This window comes from Callithrix jacchus, chromosome 6 (genome assembly GCF_049354715.1).
Source record: "Callithrix jacchus isolate 240 chromosome 6, calJac240_pri, whole genome shotgun sequence".
NCBI classification, from domain to species: domain Eukaryota; kingdom Metazoa; phylum Chordata; class Mammalia; order Primates; family Cebidae; genus Callithrix; species Callithrix jacchus.
In genome coordinates this window covers 143,081,701-143,102,996 of record NC_133507.1, presented here as the reverse complement: position 1 = coordinate 143,102,996, position 21,296 = coordinate 143,081,701, and the positions used below count along the sequence as shown (strand labels likewise).

Below are 21,296 nucleotides of genomic sequence, written 5' to 3'. Positions count from 1 at the left end.
ATTGAACAGCACAGATGCAAGACATTTCCATTAACACAGAAAGTTGTATTTAACAGCTCCAATGTAATGTATTATTTAAATTTAGGGACCTTTGAGAGCACCTAAAAAATGAGGACATTTCTTATAATCACACCCGGGAAATAGGCCTTAACCATGACTTTCCTGGGCAAGACAGGATATACAGACACCTCAGCTAGATTGACTATTTTTGAAATTGTATTTCTGGTCTTTGTACTGCTTAGCTGAGAAGACACAAGTAATGCAAATGGTCTCTCAATACTTTCAAGCTCATAAGTAGGTGTGGTGGGTGTCCTATAAGATGGTCCTCAGTGATCTTCACCTTTTAGAGCTATTTATACCCTTGTGTAATTTCCTTCCTTCCTTCCTTCCTTCCTTCCTTCCTTCCTTCCTTCCTTCCTTCCTTCCTTCCTTCCTTCCTTCCTTCCTTCCTATTTCTTTCTTCAGATGGAGTTTTGCTCTTGTCACCCAGGCTGGAATGTGATGTCACTGTCTCGGTTCACTGCAACCTCCACCTCCCAGGTTCAAGTGATTCTCATGCCTCAGCCTCCCAAATATTAAAGACAAGTGCCACTACACCTGGCTAATTTTTGTATTTTTAGTAGAGACAGGTTCACTATGTTGGCCAGGCTGGTCTCAAACTCCTGACATCAAGTGATCTGCCCACCTTGGCCTCCCAAAGTTCTGGGATTACAGGCATCAGCCACCAAACCTGGCCGCCCTTGTGTAATTTTCACCTCTTAAGTGTGGGCTAGACCTAGTGACTTACTTCTGATAGAGTATGGCAAATGTGAAGAAGAAGAAGAAGAGGAAGAAGAAGAAGAAGAGGAAGAAGAAGAAGAAGAAGAAGAAGAAGAAGAAGAAGAAGAAGAAGAAGAAGAAGAAGAAAGGCCATGACTTTCATCTTAAACATTCTTTCTTGCTTTCATGCTCTGAGGGAAGCTGGCTGCCATGCTCTATGCCCCATGAGATGGCTCATATGTCAAGGAACTGAGTTAGGTCTCTGGCCAACAGCTAGTAATAAACTGAGGCCTCCAGACCAATGACTAGCAAGGAACTGAATGAAGACTGTTAACAACCCTGTGAGCAAGCTTGGTAGCAGATGCTTCCCAAGTTGAGACTTCAGATGAGACTGAAACCCTTGTCAATGGTCTGACTGCAACCTCCTGAAAGACTGTGATGGTTAATACTGAATGTCAACTTGAATAAACTGAAGGATACAAAGTATTGATCCTGGGTGTGTCTGTGAGGGTGTTGCCAAGAGATTAACATTTAAATCAGTGGGCTGGGAAAGGCAGACCCATCCTTAATCTGGTGAGCACAATCTAATCAGCTGCCAGGGAATATAAGGTAGGCAGAAAAACTTGAAAATGAGAGCCTGGCCTAGCTTCTCTGCCTACATCTTCTCCTGTGCTGCATGCTTTCTGCCCTCGAACATCAGACTCCAAGTTCTTCAGTTTTGAGACTTGGACTGACTCTCTTTGATTGACAAGCTTTCAGACAGCCTATTGTTGGAGCTTGTGATCATGTTAAGTTAATACTTAATAAACTCATATATACATATATACGGTTCTGTCCCTCCAGGGAACCCTGACTAAAACAAAGACCTTAAACCAAAATCACACAGCCAAATGGCACGTGGATTCCTGACCCACAGAAATGAGACATAATACATGTTGCTATTTTACACAACCTAGTTTGGGGAATCATTTGTTATAAAGGAATAAATAATGAATACATCTCTGCTACTTTGGGCATGATTTTTCAAATTTTAAGGAGCTGGGTGTTTGTATACAAGAATTTTATCCTCACTGTTCATTTCTCCCAAACTCAGTCTCTGTCTCTTTATGTCTTTTTCTTCTACAGCTTGGGAAAGCCAGCATGTAGTTTAGTGGAACTCCAGCAAGCCTTCCACCTAACGTTTTCCGATTAAGGAAAAAAATAATAATATAAGGCAGGCAAGTCTTTTCTCCTCCTAGCCATCTGCAGTAGATGGCCAATCTTTATTTTTTATTTATTTATTTTCTTTATATTAATTTGATTTTTTCTTTTCTTTTTTTTTTCTTTGAGAGTCTTTCTCTGTTGCCGAAGCTGAAGTGCAGTGGCATGATCTCAGCTCACTGCAACCTCCATCTCTGAGGTTCAAGTGATTCTCCTACCTCAGTCTCCTCACTAGCTGGGATCATTGGCTCATACCACCAAGTCTGGCTAATTTTTTTTTTTTTTCAGTAGAGACAGGGTTTTGCCATGTTGATCAGGCTGGTCTCAATCTCCTGACCTCAGATGATTGGCCCACCTCAGCCTCCCAGTGTGCTGGGACTATAGGCATGAGCCAGTGGGCCCGGCCTATTTTTTATTTAATTTTTATTTTACATTCAGGGGTACATGTGCAGGTTTGTTATATAGGTAAACTTTGTCATGGGAGATCATTGTACAGATTATTTTGTCATCCAGGTATTAAGCCTAGTGCCCATTAGTTATTCTTCCTGATCCTCTCCCTCCCCCTACCCTCCACCCTCATATAGGCCCAGTGTGTTGTTCCATCTCCACGTGCCCATATGTTCTCATCACTAGCTCCCCCTTCTATGTGAGAACATGAGGTATTTGGTTTTCTGTTACTGTGTTAGCTTGTTGATAGCCAATCTTTGACTAGGGAGGAGACTAGCTCTTAGCATAAACAGAAAAATGCCAGAGAATCCTGTGGAAAGGTATTTAAAATGAAAGCAACTTATTTTCTTCTGTTCTTTTTACTTCCCTCTCTAATACCTATTTTGCTTTTGTTTCACTCGTCGTTGCTCCATGTATACTGGTGTTCATGCTCAGAAAGAATTGTGAATACAGGTCTTTTACTCCGGTTCCTTAGAGTTTGTTGAATGAGAATGTTAGTGAACAATGCCATCTGTCTGAGCCTCAGAGCCTCCTCCATCACTAGTATCAGCTCTGTAAGCCTTGGTAGAGCTCCGTCCTAAGAACATCTCTGATAACTGTAGTACAGTGTATACATTTGCTCTATGGCCACAAGTCTGTGCTGTCCTTTAAGTGTTCCTGTGCTACGTAGCAAAAGCCCTGAACATCTTGATGAAATCCACTGTAATAGAAGTTATATCATTTCATTAATTCATGGAGAAGTGGTAGCAAAATTACTCCATAGAACCAGTTTTTAAAGGTAGAAAGCAATAAATAGTGTGAAAATGAGTTTAGAAGCTGAGGACTGAAACACTGAAAGATTTAGCATCGATGCTCAGATATCCCAAGCCCATTCAGCGTAAACATAAGCAGGACATTGGATAAAGTAGACATTTTGAATGTGGAAAATAAAATCCACCAAGGGAAGAAAAAACATTTATAATTCCACAGAGAAAAATAATCAGCCATCATCTAATGAGACCAGGACAGTAAACACCTAGTCTAACGATGATGGCCTGAATTACTGTGAAAATTAGCCACCTACCTCTAATACTACAGGGACAGTGCAATTACCATAGTTGGCATCATAAAAATAACATTTCAAACAGAGGCTCACACAATGTTTTTTTGTCAAGAACTCTCAGGTCCCTTAGCTACCTTCTATATTGTGAATCTAAGTTTCTTCTGTATGGATGAGGAGGCTCAGAGGTTTAGAAAACCTCTGGGGAAATATGCATGGACAGCCTCCAAGGATGCTAGAGCCTTAAAATTATTTTCAGGGAAATCTTTTTTTTTCTAAACCGAACAATTTGAGACATATCTTCATGAAACTGGAGAAGAGAATTTATATATATAGTAATATAATTTTAAAGTAGTTTGATGGTTATCATCAGTATGTAAATTCAAGGTGAGGAAAGTTACCAGAAATTTTGTGGGACCATGTGACACATCAGTGCTGATTTTCAGGTGTCTAGTGAAGAAGAAGATAGGAAATCTACTACAGAGGTGGGATATGGGGAAACCCATGGATTTCTCCGGTTCAGTGCTAGACTTCCTTTTTTTTTCTTTTTTCTTTTCTTTTTTTGTTTTGAGACGGAGTTTTGCTCTTGTTACCCAGGCTGGAGTGCAATGGCGTGATCTCAGCTCACCGCAACCTCCATCTCCCAGGCTCAGGCAATTCTCCTGCCTCAGCTTCCCGAGCAGCCGGGACTACAGGCACACGCCACCATGCCCAGCTAACTTTTTTTTGTATTTTTAGTAGAGACGGGGTTTCACCATGCTGACCAGGATGGTCTTGATCCTTGACCTTGTGATCCACCCTCCTCGGCCTCCCAAAGTGCTGGGATTACAGGCGTGAGCCACCGCGCCCGGCCCCTCTTTTCTTTTTTATTCAAGTTATAGTCTTCCTTTAATCCCTGTCTCAAAAGCAAACATTTTCCATTAATTTTCACTCCTCTCCATCCTGCTTAGGCTACGGCACAGTGATCACTATCCTTGGGCTCAAACAGCCCTCGTTGGCTAGTGTACTCAAATGCAGAGCTAACTTCTTGTTGGCATAGGTTGTATACCTGTCTGTCTCTGTCTCTTTCTCCTCAACTTAATTGCAAGCTCCCAAGAGGGCAGGAAGTGCACTTTTCCTGTGCCCACCTTCGACATCAGCCTATTCGAATGCTTCTAACATAGCAGACACCCTGATCATGATGGCTCATCAACTGGTGAAGTCCCCAGGCAAAATGAGTTTGTTCAGAGAGAATCTCAATAATATAAAGGTAGCAGAGGAACATGTTTGATATGAATGTGATTTATAGTTGTGGTTTCAGTTTTAGAACCCAATAAAGTCAACCCTATCTGGAACTGCCAGTTTAAAAGCACTTAGGATATAGAGTTGCCCTTATGAGCATAAAGTAGTGATGGGAGAAAACTGTGCTGATTAATAGTTTATAACCACAGGTTTCAATCCTGTAAAGAGATAAACATTTAGGTTTAATAATTACTGAGTGCTTACCACCTGCCAGGCACTACCACATTTCACCATCAGTAATACCCTGCGGGGTATTGTTAGCCTCAAATCACCTATGAGGGACATGGGTTTGGAGCAGAGATTCTGGCAGCACAGAGTCCAGAGAGAGTAGGTGTAGAACAATGACTGGATGGCAGGATTCTTGACTTCATCTCCACCAGGTCACAGCTTCCTCCCGGAGCACTAATTTTTCCAAAAGCAGTATTTTTCTATGTTTTTAAGTTGCAAAAATGAAAAGAGGCCTATACTGAATTATGAGATTCTTTGCTATATCACTCTGGTTGTGAGGTGTAATACTGATTAATAACCAATGTCTGCAATAGTTATCGACATATTTAAAATAAAAACAAACTTAGAGACTTAGGAATTAAATAAAGCATTTTTCATCTCACTATGTTCTCATTCAATCAAATAAGTATTTATAAATCTTATTTATGGTGAATAGAAATATTTAAAAGAGTCTTTCAAAGCTACTTGTTGTGGACACTTGCCTTTTATTTTATGATCAACCGCAACAGCAACAGAAAACCTTTTCTGTTTTGGTGACACTCTACTATATGAGTCTTGATTAGGAAGATAGGTCACCACCTTACTACAGAGTGTATTTGACTTCTCCCTGTCCCCTGGAGACCAGCTGGGAGGAAAGATGATTGACCTAGGACTCATCAGTCTGATGCCCTCCCCCAGGACTCTGAATGTTGAGTGCATGATTTGCACTGAGATGGTGTAACTCAGCAGAAGTGGTGACACTGTGGAGTTTGCATTCAGTGGTGCCACGACTATGCAGTGGCATAGGTATGGATGTTCCTTCCAGATTCTCATCCCTAGCCTTCCTTCCCTGCTTTCTGTTTTTCAATCCTGATTCTTTACGCTCCCCATTCAACTTGTTTACCAGTTACTCTTCTGAATCACCAAAGCTTAAATTAACTCAAGTGGGTGGTTGTGCTTGGGGCCAAAAGCATAGTTATGTGACAGTACAATGAGAAAAGTATACTGTACAAGCCATACCACTAATGGGAATGACTAAGTTAATCTTTATATCTCTAATTTTTACCAGGGACATGTGGATGTTTTTCAAAACACAGCGGTTCACAACACAAACAGATACCTTTAGGTTGTCAGGGTTAATAACAGGCATCAAAATGGATGATATACTTGATGTCTGGACTAATATTTAGCCTAGAGGTGTTGGTTGTTTTTCAGGATGGGCATGTCAACACAAGATGCACAAAATTCAGAGGCAGAGAGCTGCTGCACAAAGAGCACAAGCTTTGTAGTCACCTTTTCCTGTGATGACAACTGTGCAATCCTTACAATTGCCCTGCTTCTCTAAGTTTTAGTATTCTCATGTGCACAATGGGGATACGTTCCTATATTCTTCTGTTTGTAAGCAAGAGTTCATGACTCTAAAGTACACGGTAGATATTGAATGAATGTTGGTGCCCAAGTCTGCCTTTTTCCTTCCTTCCTTCCTTTTCTTTCTTTCTTCCTTTCTTTTCTTTCTTTCTTTCTTTCTTTCTTTCTTTCTTTCTTTCTTTCTTTCTTTCTTTCTTTCTTTCCTTCCTTTCTCTCTTTCTTCCTTTCTTTCTTTCTTCTTTTTCTCTGTTTCTTTCTCTCTTTCTATCCTTCCTTCCTTCCTTCCTTCCTTCCTTCCTTCCTTCCTTCCTTCCTTCCTTCCTTTTTTCCTTCCTTCCTTCCTTTTTTCCTTCCTTCCTTCCTTTCTCCCTTCCTTCCTTTCTTTCATTTTTTTTTTGAGATGGGTCTCACTCTGTCACCCAGGCTGGAGTACAGCAGGATGATCTCGGCGCATTGCAACCTCCATTTCCCAGCTTCAAGCAATTCTTCTGCCTCAGCCTCACGAGTAGCTGGGACTACAGGCATGTGCCACCATGCCTGGCTAAGTTTTGTATTTGTAGTAAAGATGGAGTTTCACCACGTTGGCCAGGCTGGTCTTGAACTCCTGACCTCAAGTGATCTGCCCACTTTAGCCTCTCAGTGTGCTAGGATTACAGGCATGAGCCACCACACCTGGCCAAAAACCTTTCTTTTTTTGTTATAACTTCTATTAATTACCATATTCAGTGGGAATCATTGTCCACAGAGAGGGTATAATAAAGAAATAGATGATTCAAGGAGCTGTCTGTCAAAAGTCCAGGGGAAAAATTATATATATATATGTATTTGTGTTTGTGTGGCTCCTAGGATTCATAGAAATCCTATTTACAAATTGATTATTTAGGAGTAGTTCTAGAGCTCTATGAAACAAAATAACATAGATTTGATGAAGCGCGTGGATGTTTAAACCATTTTCTTCAAGGGTGGCGCAAAAGAGCAAACCCAGTGGACTTATAAGCATCAACATTTTGGCTCATCTTTGTTATTTTCTCCCAACTCCTCCTATTTATTATAATAATCAGGAGGTGACCAAATTATGAGTGTTTTTTAATGGGAAGGGACCTCAAAAAAGGATGGGTAATGCAAGGCAAGAGAGAGTGAAGAGGTACAGGGAGAACAGGTAACTTAAAGAATTGAATTTGACCTCAGCAATGGCATAAATTTACCAAGGGCAAAGGTGCACATATATTCCATGTCGGAGTGAGACACAGCATTACATGAAAACACTTTTGCACTTGCTTCAGCCAATTCAAAGCTGTTTCTCAAGTGACAGAAAATTAAGAGGCTAAGGGGTCATTTAAAATTTGTATTCACATTTTACAGCAGTTTATGTCGGGAATTATTTGCTGTAGTAGTATTTTGGAATTTGTTGGTTGGCAAAAGTTCATGAACAGCAGATTTTTTTCTTTTTCTTGCCGTGGGTGGATTTCAATATAATGCTAGGGGGTCTGGATTTTTAAAAGGAGAAAGAAAGGCTAACCCTAAGATGCAACTTTAAAATACAATCATTTCCCAAAGAATTTCAAGAACAGTCTTTTCAACATGAGGATCATCAAACTGAGAACCACAGAACACCTCAAATAGTCTCTCTAGTTATATTAGATGCTGATTTTACAATAACTTTTAAAATTGTGCTTATGACAGTATGGACTTTTATACACATGACTTTTAGAAAGTTGACAATTACCAGGTCAGCAAATTCCAATACAAACCAAGCATTGCAGGGAGGCAAGAGGGGCACACATCTAATCACCACATGAGGAGATTCTTTGATTTGGAATATATGGCTTATTGGTACTGAGAGAGTCAAGAAACTGTATCTCCTAATTGTGGTTTTCTACCACGGGAAGCTCAGGTCTATGAAGCAGTGTTTGACACAAAAATAATTATGAAGGCTAATTTGTAAATATCTGCAACTCTTTCCTTAATGAATTTCAATTTGAACCAGTAAGAACTGCTTGAAATTATAGCCTCAGTCCTTTGTATAGGATGTTATGTGATATTGTGTTTTATGATATTGTGTAATCCTTATACTGTCATTCTTGATGGATGAAAAATGTTTCCTCTGTAGTCTGCGCAATTAACATTATGCTGCTTGGTTTCCTCTCTCTGAAGGACACATTATTTTTTAAAGGTTATTTATTGTCCTGGCAGGTCCTCTCTGTGACTCCTTCCTCTGATGAGGTTACTGTGAATATTATCCCGCAGACATTCAGGAAAACTCAGTAGCAGAGAAAATAACAGTGTCGTTAACCTCCTTAACACTGCAGATAAATTAACACTAATAAGAGAGGTACCAGGGTAGCAATTGACTTGACAGAATGAAATTCACCAGTGTAAGGAGACGGTAGCCAGTGTCACTCTGTTGTGCTCCACAGTCTTATGCAGACGTGATGGCTGAGAAGCCTCTTATTCCTCCCTTGAAGTTCAAGACTCACTGCATTGAATTAAAGTCCAGCTGCGCCAGTGTTCCTCTCACCCATTGCTGCTGACCCCGCTGATGGAAACCAGTGCCACCGTTATTAATTTAAGTCTCCATGGATCAAATAACTCTTCTCATCTCATTTCATGACGGGACATCATGACAGCTTCATGGTAGACATGCATGCCAGGGCAAGAGTGAGCTCTGCCTCGCTGGAAAACATTTTGTCAAGATATTTAAATGATATACTGAGAGGGGAAATGGGCCAGAGTGCCTGCCTAAGAGTAGCAAGATAGGGGTTAAAAAAAGGAAAGCAATGATCTAAAAGAGAGAAAGAAAAGGATGCTGGTTATTTAGGGGTCCCCTAGGTCATTTTTGACCAGCTGTGGAAATGCATTTTATGTTTTCATTTGTTAATTGAACACTAAATGAAAATGGCAATAATTAATATTTTTACTGCCCATTAATTAGGAAAATGTATCCCCCATAAGCTACCTAGAAAGATGATATATGAGGCATGACTAAGTTGGAGCACCACTGTGAATTGCTTCTGGTCTCACACATGGAAATATAAATGTGTTAATCATAGTGCCTCATCATCAGAGGGGTTCTTAATACAACTCCGCTTCTTCCAATTGTTTTTTTGTGTGCTCAGATGGACTGCAGTTCCCCAGAAGGAGAGACTTGTTTTCGGCTGTTATTTAACGTGGCAGCAGGCTGAGACGCAGTGCAGTCGGTGGCTCACAGAAGGTTCGCTTCTCAGGAGACTTGCCCATGGCGTGCGGAGCTTTTCAGGTCTGTGCCTTCGTTCAGTTGCCAAAACATCTGGTTCAGTTTTGAGAAAATACTTGTAGTTATTTTTCCATCCGGATTTAATTACTGCCACTGGAACATTAATGGGTGCCCTGCTGGCCTAATAGATTTTATCTGTGTACCCTTATATCTATGGAGTGTAACTGACAAATCGGAGCCCTGTTTTGCTGTGACTTGCATAAAACAGCCGTAGCCTAAAGAACTGAGGATTGATGGAATTCAAAAGATGAACAGATAGCAGATTTATGGGACTGGGATTCTAATTTGCAAAGAAGATTACTATTCTATTTAAGTAACTTCTCATCCGTTGAGAAAATAATCTACTGTATTCTAAAATTAATACTCAAAATAAGATAGTTATGTTCATGTCAACCTTAGGAGTATACGTTTCAGTATTAAAGTTACTGTAATCATCTGTTAGTGAGAAAGTACAACAGGTTATGTGGAAAAGAAATGAAAGAAGGAGAGGTTACTGTTTATTGCATTCTATGTGGCAGGCACTGTACTGAATGCTTTGAATATGTAATCTCATTGGAATTATTTCAACAATATGAGGTAGGTGTTATGAAGGCCAGTATTACTGACGAGGACACTGAGGCTCAGTGAGATTGTGTAACTTTACTAAGATTATACACTGAATAACTGAAACTAGGAATTGGACACAAATATGTTGACTTTGAGCCCCTTGTAACTATAATGCCAATAATATGCCTGTAAAAAAATCATGCATCTATTAAGCACTAAGTTCCAGGCAAGGTACGCACTTTAAATAGCACAAAAGGGGAACTAGATTAGGTTCCTGATGCTGCCAGAATGGATGGCAAGGCCGGCAGCATCTCTGTATTACATCGTGTGGAGGCTTGAACAGCCTGGTGCAACTCTGCCATTCTTTCCACCAGCTTAAGGCTTCATTCCCCCAAAAGGGCCATCCCATTTTAATTGTGACTAGTAAGACTGTAGAATGAATGAAGCAGATTCATAAAAAATGCAAGAGAGGGCCAGGCGTGGTGGTTCACACCTGTAATCCCAGCACTTTGGGAGGCCGAGGAGGGCAGATCGTCTGAGGTTGGGAGTTGGAGACCAGCCTGACCAACATGGAGAAACCCCATCTCTACTAAAAATACAAAATATTAGCCAGGCATGGTGTTGCATGCCTGTAATCTCAGCTACTTGGGAGATTGAGGCAGGAGAATCTTCTGAACCCAGGAGGCGATGTTGCAGTGAGCTGAGATTGTGCCACTGCCCTCCAGCCTGGGCAACAAGAGCAAAACTCTGTCTCAAGAAAATAAAAAAAAAAATGCAAGAAAGTAGTAGTTTATCACCACCCAATATTTGGTAGCAAGGCAGTATGTTATAGCAGCTTATATCATCGATTTTGGAATCAACAGGAGTTGCATCTGAACCTTCTTTTTTTTTTTTGACAGGGTCTCACTTTGTTGCCCTGGCTGTAGTGTGGTGGTATGATCTTGGCTCACTGCTCTGCCTCCTGGGCTGAAGTGATCCTCTGGCCTCAGCCTTCCGAGTAGCTGGGACCACAGGCATGCACCACCATGCCTGGCTAATTTTTTGTATTTTTGGTAGAGATTGGATTTCACCATGTTGCCCAGGCTGGTCTTGAACTTCTGAGCTCAAGCAATCTGCTGCCTCAGCTTCCCAAAGTGCTGGAATTACAGGAGTGAGCTACTGTGCTCAGTCTGAATCTTGACTCAAACTTACTATCAGAAAGTTGTTTAAGCTTTTGGAGCCACCCTTTCTCTTCTGTAAAATGAGGATAATGCTGTCTTTTTCACTGGGTGTCTTTGGTCATTATTTGAAATAATATAGGATAGACAAAATGCTTGGCACATAGTTGAATCTTAAAAATATTATTACCCTTATTTTCAGGAAAACAAAAGAATCTTATGGGAGCTATCTTCCTCTCCACTTGTTCACTCCAGCCTGATGAGATTCATATATTTCAACCCGTAAATCTGCTATTCTTAGGAAACGGGCGAAAGTGCCAGAGACGAGGCAGAGTAGCTCAGTTACCCAGTGCTTCTCCCTGCTGGTTTGAGTTCTGTCTTATCTTTCTGTGTCTCTGTTTATTCCCTGATCGGTCATCTCATGCTGTGGGTGGGTCTCTTGATTACTGATTATTTGCTTATTTTCTGTATCTTACTGCTTGATTCCTTTACACTCACCTGTTTCCTTGAAAATATGGATTCCCACATGGGGTGATAGCTTCTGGGAGGAATTAGTGGGAAAGATTCTGAGCCATCCATTTTGGATTCCAGACAGAGAATGCTGGTTTGTTTTAACCCTGACTGACATATAGCTGTGACCATATTGCTCCCATGATAGCTGTGACCCGCTGCTCTTTCTGACCTAAAACGACAACATGCAGGTAACTTTTGGTTGGAGCAGGGGCGTATTTGAAAGTTGACGTATTGGCATTCAAATGTGTTACCACCAACAAACAAGCTCCTCATGATTAGAATGCCAATTTTTGGAGACTACATGTTAATATTTTGCCGGAAAAAATGTCTGAAATGCATTATGTCAATCTAAAATATTACACACACAAAACCTAGGGGCTGCAACTCAGGGAAATTCCCACGGAATTGAAAAAAAAAATTGCCAAATGGAAAGAGCACAAATATTAGTATGCAATAGATCAGAGTGTGCAACTTGGTTCTCATAATAATCAGGTGTGTTACTGATATGGTTTGGCTGTGTTCCCACCCAAATCTTGAATTGTAGCTCCCATCATTTCCATGTGTTGTGGAAGGGACCTGGTGGGAGATCATTAAATTATGAGGGCAGTCCCCCATACTGTTCTCATGGTAGTGAATAAGTCTCACGAGATCTGATGGTTTTATAAGGGGAAACCCTTTTGCTTGATTCTCCTTTTCTCTCTTCTCTGCCACGATGTAAGATGTGTCTTTCACTTTCCACCATGATTGTGAGGCCTCCCCAGCCACATGGAACTGTGAGTCCATTAAATCTCTTTTTCTATATAAATTACCTAGTCTCAAGTATGTCTTTATCAGTGACATGAAAATGGACTAATACAGTTATGTTGAGGAAATCATATTGTCTCTCTATTTTTTCCTGTGAGGTAATTATGTCACATGTTGTTATAAAGATTAAATAAAAGAATGTCACATGTTGTTATAAAGATTAAATAAAAGAATGCAAAATGGGTGGCACATTTTCTAGTATGTCGTGGTTATAATTATTCTTGCTGAATTCATTAGGGTTTTCTTACACAATAGTTGTGTAAGAAATGCTCCAGATTCGGAAATTGTCAAGGTTCAGAGATTGTCCAGGTTCAGAGATTGTCACAATGGTCTGGGTTCAGAGATTGTCAAGAATGAAGTCTGAGACTCAGTTGAAACTATTTTTACCTGTTTTACCATAGTAAGTTTGATGAGTTCAGTAGCCTGCATGGGGTAATAGCTTCTGAGAGGAATTAGTGGAGAAAATTCTAAGCCATCCACTCCCCCATCATGCTGGGAAGCTTTATCTTTTTAAATTAATGTACTTTATATTTTAGAGTTATTTTAGGTTTCTGGAAAATTGAGCAGAAAGGACAGCGAGTGCCTACATGCCCTTTCTCCCCCTACACAGTTTCCTCTACTTTTAACAGCTTGTATTGGCGTGGTGCATTTGTTACCACTGATGAACCAAGATTGACACATTATTCATAAATCCATAGTTTATATTAGGTTTTACATTTTATGTTGTATAGTTGTATGGATTTTGAAAAATGTGCAATGCCATTTGTTATGGTAGATGATGCATCCACCATTACAGTATTATATGGAATCATTTCACTGCTCTAAAAATTCCCTAAAAATTGAGGAAAACACCTTTTTACCTCTCCTTTTGTCCCATCAATCCCCTAGCAATCACTGATCTTTTTACTGTCTTCATGGGTTTATCTATTTATTTATTATCCACTATTTTTTAACTAACTGTATATAAAAAGTCCTCATGAAATCAAGGGTCACCTCTATGTTTTTCTATGTTATTTTCTAGAATTTTTATAGTTTTGTGTTTTACATTTGGGTTTATGATCCACTTTGTTTTTTTTATTTGTTAATATTTAGAATTTTAAAGTACTTCCACTTAACAGTTTAAGAATCATGGAGATAGAAGCTTTAGAATAGCTGCCCCAAAGACTGGTGATATATTTCATACTGCTGATTGGATATTTTTTCTCACAGATGTGAAGCTACATTTGAACATTAAGTGTACTGTACAGTTTTTTCATTATGTTCATTAATGTTATTGGAAAAATGGAGTAAAAATGCTTACATCTATTATATAACTCTAGTCCATTCTATAGTCAGGGAATAATGAGTGCCTTAAGTCTGTTATAATTTCCAATATTATTATGCAATAATGTCCATCATTGCCAGTATTATTTGAAAATAACATCAGGATTCCACTAGTTCCTGTGATCTAGTCCAGTCAAACATATTGAGTGGCTTCTAGAACCTAGTACCTCTGTGGCTGCTCAGTGATTTTAAAGGATAAGAACCTCGCTATAATTCCCCTCATATCCTCTGTATTCACCGCTATAGAGCTCTATAGAGCTCTGTGTAATTTTAGTGCAGCCCCAAGGCCAATGGGGATTCTGGAGGTAGACAGCTGATAGTGCAGCACAGAGAACATGGTAGCGTTCAGAAAGCACAGAAAAGTGAGAATTACTTTTTTTTGTTTGTAAAGCTAAAGTGAACATTACACCCAGTGCTCCTCAAACTTCCAGTGTGTATTTGAGTCCATTGTGGGTTTTGTTAACATGTAGATTTCGATTTTGGTAACTTTGGGGGGAACCTAAGATTCTGTATTTCTAACCAGGGCTGACTTATTTGTTAGGCACGGGGGATGCAATGCACAATGCCTAGAGCCGTTGGTACTTTTAGCAGCCCAAGGCAGTGTTTTAACATCTTTTGAAATCAAAAGAAAAAAAACCCTGAACTCTCAGGTTGAAGAAAAATTAATAATATTAATATATATATATTTATGTTAGCCTAATTATAAGATATAATTCTTAATTTTCTTTCTGAAAGAAAGGGCTCGTGAAGACAAAAGTCTTTGTGGCTCACAAAAGTCTAATGAGGCCGCGTTTCTAATCAGCTCCCAGGTGATAGCAGTGCTGCTAGTCCAGGGGCTGTACTTTGAGTAGCAAGGGTTTATTAGGTTTTCTCTTACAGTGGTTGATGAGTGAGGCATCTGAAACCATGTAGAATATCTGGGATCTCTTCTTATTAAATAAAGTTTCATGCATAAACCTTTCAACAGAGAATGCCGTTGCCAGTTTTCATGGCACCGACTTCTTAAAGATTGATGTATTTTCTCTTTTGGATGAGCTCCCCAAAATATTTGGCCCAGAGCATTATATCAGCTAACTTTTTGACTGTTATTGTTTGCTTTGGTAACTGTGTTAGTTCATTTTCACAGTGTTATAAAGAATGCCTGAGACTGGGTAATTTATAAAGAAATGAGGTTTAATTGATTCACAGTTCTGAATGGCTAGCGAGGCCTCGGGAAACTTACAACCATGGCAAAAGCCAAAAGGGGAAGCGAGACACATCTTACATGGCAGCAGGAGAGAGAGTGAAGGGGGAAGTGCCACTTTTAAACCATCAGGTCTCGTGAGAACTCAGTATCACAAGACCAGGATTGGGAAAACTGTCCCCATGATTTAGTCACCTCCCACCAGGTCGCTCCCTCAACACATGGGGCTTACAATTCGAGATGAGATTAGGGTGGGGACATGGAGCCAAATCATAGTAGGGTTTTCCTCAACATACTCATTCTCTTTATTATTGGAATATGTATTTAAAGCAGTCTGTGAAATGCTCTGCTATTTATTCAGGATTTCTTCTTTCTCTACTGAGAGAGCAAACCCATTTTTCTCCCTTGTTCCTAGTAGACATTGACATGTTCTAAATTAAACAAATAATTGGTGAGAATACACTCTATGCCTTCACATGGTTTCTGTCTTCAAATTGCTCTCTTTCTTTTGCAATAACCCTAAAAACTTCAAAATTAAGGGAAAAAACTAAACAAAAATACTAACTAATGGACGAGCCAACTGAACCAACCAGAAAACCTCAACAAGAGGAAAGCTCTCACCTGGATCAACTTTCCACTCTCTATGACAGTGATTTTCAGAGTGCATTCTCCAGACTAACAGCATAAGCTTCACCTCGGAAATTGTTAGGAAAAGAAACTCTAGGCCTCCCATCCCAGAGCCACTAAATCAGAAATTCTGGGGCATGCCACCAATTGGGGCTTTTATTTTTATTCATTAATTATACTTTAAGTTCCGAGATACATGTGCAGAATATGCAGGATTGTTAACTTAGGTATACATGTGCCATGGTGGTTTGCTGTATCCATCATCTAGGTTTTAAGCCCCACATGCATTATTTATTTGTTCTAATGATCTCCCTTCCCTTGCCCCTTATCCCCCTGATAGGCCCTGGTATGTGATGTTCCCCTCCCTGTGTCCACGTGTTCTTATTGTTCAAATCCCACTTATAAGTGAGATCATGCAGTGTTTGGCTTTCTATTCCTCATCATTTCAGTTTGCTGAGAATGATGGCTTCCAGCTTCTTCCATGTCCCTGCAAAGGATATGAAATCATTCTTTTTTATGGCCGCATGATATTCCATGGGGCACATGTGCCACATTTTCTTTCAGCCTGTCATTGACAGGCATTTGGGTTGGTTCCAAATTTTTGCTATTAAAACATTGGTTCTTAACTAAGCTGCAAAATAGAATCCCTTGGAAGGCTTTAAAAAGTACTTTTAAAAATCTGAGCACCAATCCAGATATTCTGATTCAATTAATCTATAGTGTGGCCTGAGCATGGGTATTTTTTATTTTTTATTTTTTTCAGACAGGGTCTTGCTCTGTTTCCCAGGCTAGAGTACAGTAGCATCATCATAGCTCATTGCAGCCTCAACCTTCCACACTCAAGTGATGCTTCCACCTCAGCCTCCTGAGTTGATGTCTCATTATTCTGCTTAAGCTGGTCTTGAACTTTTGGGCTCAAGTGATCCTCCTGCCTCTGCCTCCCAAAATTTTGGGATTACAGGCATGAGCCACTGTGCCTGGCCAATATGGGTATGTCTAAAGAGCATCCAAGCTGATACATGGCTGATTATCACTGTGCCATCTGTTTCATAAGAATGATTTCTCTGTGGTAGGTGTGTGAGTGTGTAAATATGTGTGTGTGTGTGTGTGTGTATAGCAGTGACTTTGAGTGTGTGACTGCTGAATCTTTGACTAAGCAAGCCTCAATTCTTAGAAAACCGACATGGAGATTACTCTAGAAAATGTACATGCTCTCAATAAACACATAGCTGTTACACATTTGCTATGTGATTTGTGCTCTACCTAGTGGTTAGAATACTATGGCCCATGGGCCAAATACTGTCCATAGACTGTTTTTGTGTGGCCTGCAAACTAAGAATAATTTTTACATCTTTAAAGCATTTAAATAAAAAAGAAGAAGAATAGCAAAAACCATATGTAGCCCACAAAACCTAAATATTTACTATTTGATCATTTATGGAAAATTTTGCTGATCCTGCTATGAGATATAGCAGGGACATCTGTAGGAGGGCTTATAAACTAGTTATAAAAGCAGGGGTGATACACAGAACTGATGCAATGGAAGACTATCCGAACCTTAAATGATGCCATCTAGACTATAAGTGATTTAAAAATCACGAGGGAATTAGAATTCCTCCGAACTCAAAAGCATGTGGGTAGGTGTAAGAAGAAAAGTCATTTCATATAAAGCCTTCAGGAAAGGAGACATTCAGATTTCAGGAAACTTAACTTTGAATACTTTCTACAAACTTAGAACACAGGTTTCCTTACATTACTGGGCTGCTGGCACCTGGATTTCCTTCATATATAACAATTTTTTATCCTTCTTGGAATCTCAGGGCTTTGCAGCCATAATTCGACTTTGTTTTTGAAAATGTGTCTGGAACATTTTGGTTTGTCTGTTTTAGGTAGGTGATATAAGGTAACCTATATAGGTAGCCAAAACGTCTGTTTGATGGCAGGTGACTTCCTTAGAAAGGTCCTTCCTGAGATTCACATTTGTCTCCACTGCTCTACTCCGCCTTCACTCCTCATTTCACTTTGTGGTGGTCACAGCACTTACCACCACCTTAAAATGACTTGCTTGTAGTTTTGTTCCCTGTCTCTTGCTGCTGGAATGTAAAACCCATGAGGGTAGGAACTTTGTCTATTTTGTGTAACCTCACATGCCAGCACAGAGCTCAGAGCTTGGTGTAGAGTAGGCATTAGATGTCATGTTTCTAAAATGGTGCTTTATAACTGCTATTTTTTAAAAGGTGTAACTAAAAAAAAAATACAAAGTGTTTCTAATTTGAATACATTTAGAAATTGAGTGATATCAAGGAAAACAAAGTTTCTTTAACTGCAGGAATTATCGGAACTCCTAATATGCTAAGGTCTAGCTTGATAGGCAAGCATATTAACTATGGATGCAAGATCTCCAAATGTTTATAACTGCTTGTATTAAGGCAAATACCACAGGGTGGAATTGTAGATGAAAGTTTGTTTATAAGAAAATAGAACTGGTGAATTTCTCATCAACACAGATAGCTGTATGTTTATGGAGCTTTACTTGATTTTCTTTTCATTGATGTCTTTGTAGTTTATAGAATTGATTGTGTATAATATAATCATGGAGATTTGTTACCACTGTTGTTACCTGAATATTTTTACATTGTTTAAAATGACACATTTACTCCTTCTCACTTCAGTCTCAGTCTTCTAAGTTGTCTCATTTCTCAATCTTCTAAGGATAATTCTTATTTCTGATTAAAATGGCCTCTCAAAGCAGAGCCTAGTTTATAGAGTCAATCAATGTGCTGAGGGAGAGTGCCTGAGTCATCCTCATCTGCGTGCATGTACTAAATAAACTATGGTGGTTTGGACCGCCTTGATGTCTTGCTGTCTATTCTGATTGGACAGGAGAAGTTTCTGGTGTCATTTCATTTTAGAAAGTTATTCATCCCAGACAATTCTATAGTGACTCAGCTAGCCAAACACCATCATTCTCATTCTTACCTTTGAAATTAGTTAAATACTCTAGTGAATATCAGTCCAGACTGAAAATCTATCCAATCATCCAATAAAAATGACACTGCCCTCCAGGTTCCAGCTGTCAGGATCTCTGTGCAACAATAGGCAGGGAGAAATGATTTTGCATCCCCTAACACCTGGAATCTAGCAGAGGAGCTGGCCAAACCCCAAGTTTACAAAGGGACCTTGAAGCAAGAGACTCAAAACATAGAAATGAGAAAAATAACACAGATGCTTATTACTCAAACATAAAGAAAAGCAGAAAAGATTTAATCATCTTTGTCTTACTGATATAAATGTTCCTATATAATAAGGGGAAGATTAGACAAAGCCCTGGCAAGTCCTGAGAAGTTTTGTTAGAATGTGTAATGAGAAGGCACTCTTCCAGAGAAGGGAAATGCTGCATGCCTTATGCTTTACAGAAGCAGGTACAGAAAAATTGAACTTTGCCTGCATGCAGTTTGGAAGCAACTGTTCTATGGGGATTTTAGTCTTCTTTCAGTTGTGATAATTAGCAATTGCAAAACAACTGGGGAGTCACATGGTTGATAAAATGGCCAAAATAACTCTGTTGATTGCATATGTTTAGTTCCTGTTGTTTTAGTGCTCAAAACAGAACAATCTAACCTATTTCATGGTTGGCAGCTATGACTGTGCCTTAAATGTATTGATTGGGAAATGTTAAACACAGTTTAAGTGTTCAGCTCAATGGATCTAGTTTATTAATGACATTAGTAGGAGAGTATAGCCCAAATCAAGGCATCCCAATATTTCAATTTTCAAATATCTTCCAGTCCCTACTGGGAATAGCAAGTGAATAGTTCTTGCCCTTTCTTAATGGTTTGCATATATATATATATTTTTTTTTTTTTCTGTTTCTATGACTTTCAGTAACACAGATTTTAAAATAGAGCTTCTAGAAGCACCATAGCTTTGCTTCTGTTTACATTCCCAATAGGACTTTTTTTTTCCAACTGCAGATTCTATAGTCTTATAGATTTCTTGTAATTGAATTTAAAAAAATATAGTGGAGAATATAAATCTCCTGGCAATAAGACACCCAATGGTACAAAATTCTACCTAGGAAACTGCATATTTTAACTTGAATATTTCTTACAACAGTCCATTCCCAGTGTGCCTTTGAAATGCTGAATCTTAACCCAAAGTTGATCTTCACCAATAGCCTAGTTATAACAAGTAGTAGAAAGAATTCACCACCTGAAAATAATTTTAACAGGATGCAAACAGGGAACTGTTTTTCTTTACCTAAAGGGAAACAGAAAAATGTGGGTCACCTCTCCTTACTGTTCTTTCCCTTGCTTTGGGAGTTAATGTTTGACAGAAGTTCTAGGGATGGATTGATTTGCTTAGGTGTTGGTTTTACTTTGATTTGTAATGGACAGATGCAGTTGACATTGGAGAAGACAAGGCAGCCTCATCTGTCTTCTGGAGAGCTCGGAACTGATTTTGCAGCTCACTCATTAGAATACCCAGTCCATCTAAAAAGAGGCCAGCAACAGTAGTCCAGGGTCCTCGGCTGCAGAGGAGAGCAACCCTATATCCCTGGAGGCAGATAAAGCTCAACCTCTCAACCTCAAAGAACGCTTTTGTGCTAGGAGGGAGCAAATTTATGACAGTTGGTGAACCAAAGAAACCGTGGGCATTTGAAGGAACAAGGTTAACTGAACATTGTCTTTTTGTTGGTGGGAATAGATTTGTTCTTTTTGTTCCTCTCCTTTTGAAGTGTTTCTAAAAGGGAAGAAAGTCTCCAGCTCGATCACTTTTTTAAAATAATATACAGCATATTCTAAAAAGCACACTGGAAATCTCATGCTCGCTAGGTAAGAGTTCCAGGACTGTACTTGAGAGAGGAACTGTACTAGTTCAGCAGTAGATGGTCTTAGCTTGAGTCATGGTCAGTAGTTGAAGACCCACGCTGATCCTTTGAAAGCTTAGGAAGTCGGCCGTAGTCAAGGTCACAGCTTGATATTAGCCAACTTCAAACCTCTGCATGGAGACAGCAAGTAGCTGTATCCTGTCTTGGTCAAAAAGGTGATCAGAGCTCTCCAGCTATCCCAACCCTAAGATACCCTAAGATTATCCTCCAGAATCTACATGGCCAAAGAAATACACTAACTGAAACAATGGTTTCCCAGGGGTGCTAGGTACAGTAAACAACTTCTAATACATACTGTCATTCCAAGACTAGCCTGGTAAAGAATGGTTATGGTCCTTACAAGTAAAGTTTATTGAAAACAGGAGCATCTCAAAAGCCATAGTAGCATCAGAAAGAGCCAAAGTGACTAGAAGTCATCAGAGACGGAGGAAAGTCAATATTATTTCACCTCCATCTTGAGAACCTGAATTTCTGACTTCCTGCATATTCTATGGGTCCCTTATCCCCAATCTTGCCCACTTTGAACCTTGACTTTATCTGTGCTCCAACCTCTTCTACTAGCTCCCCCATTATTGAAAATCTACTTGTATTATAGCTACCCCTAGAACTCAGATTCCACTGCCACCCATGATGAGTCCATTATCATAAATACTGTAACATTTTAGAATTACAAATAAAACAGTTAAAATCTACTTTGG

The 21,296-nt window shown here is 39.5% G+C and overlaps 1 long non-coding RNA gene across 1 annotated transcript in view; it reads left to right on the top strand.

Moving 5' to 3' along the window:
• The first annotated feature begins 9,415 nt into the window (after positions 1-9,415).
• LOC118154814 (uncharacterized) overlaps positions 9,416-21,296 on the top strand; it is a 50,176-nt gene continuing 38,295 nt past the window's right edge. The window contains exon 1 of the long non-coding RNA XR_004745075.3: positions 9,416-9,557. This is a non-coding gene — a long non-coding RNA (uncharacterized LOC118154814). The remainder of the gene's footprint in view (positions 9,558-21,296) is intronic.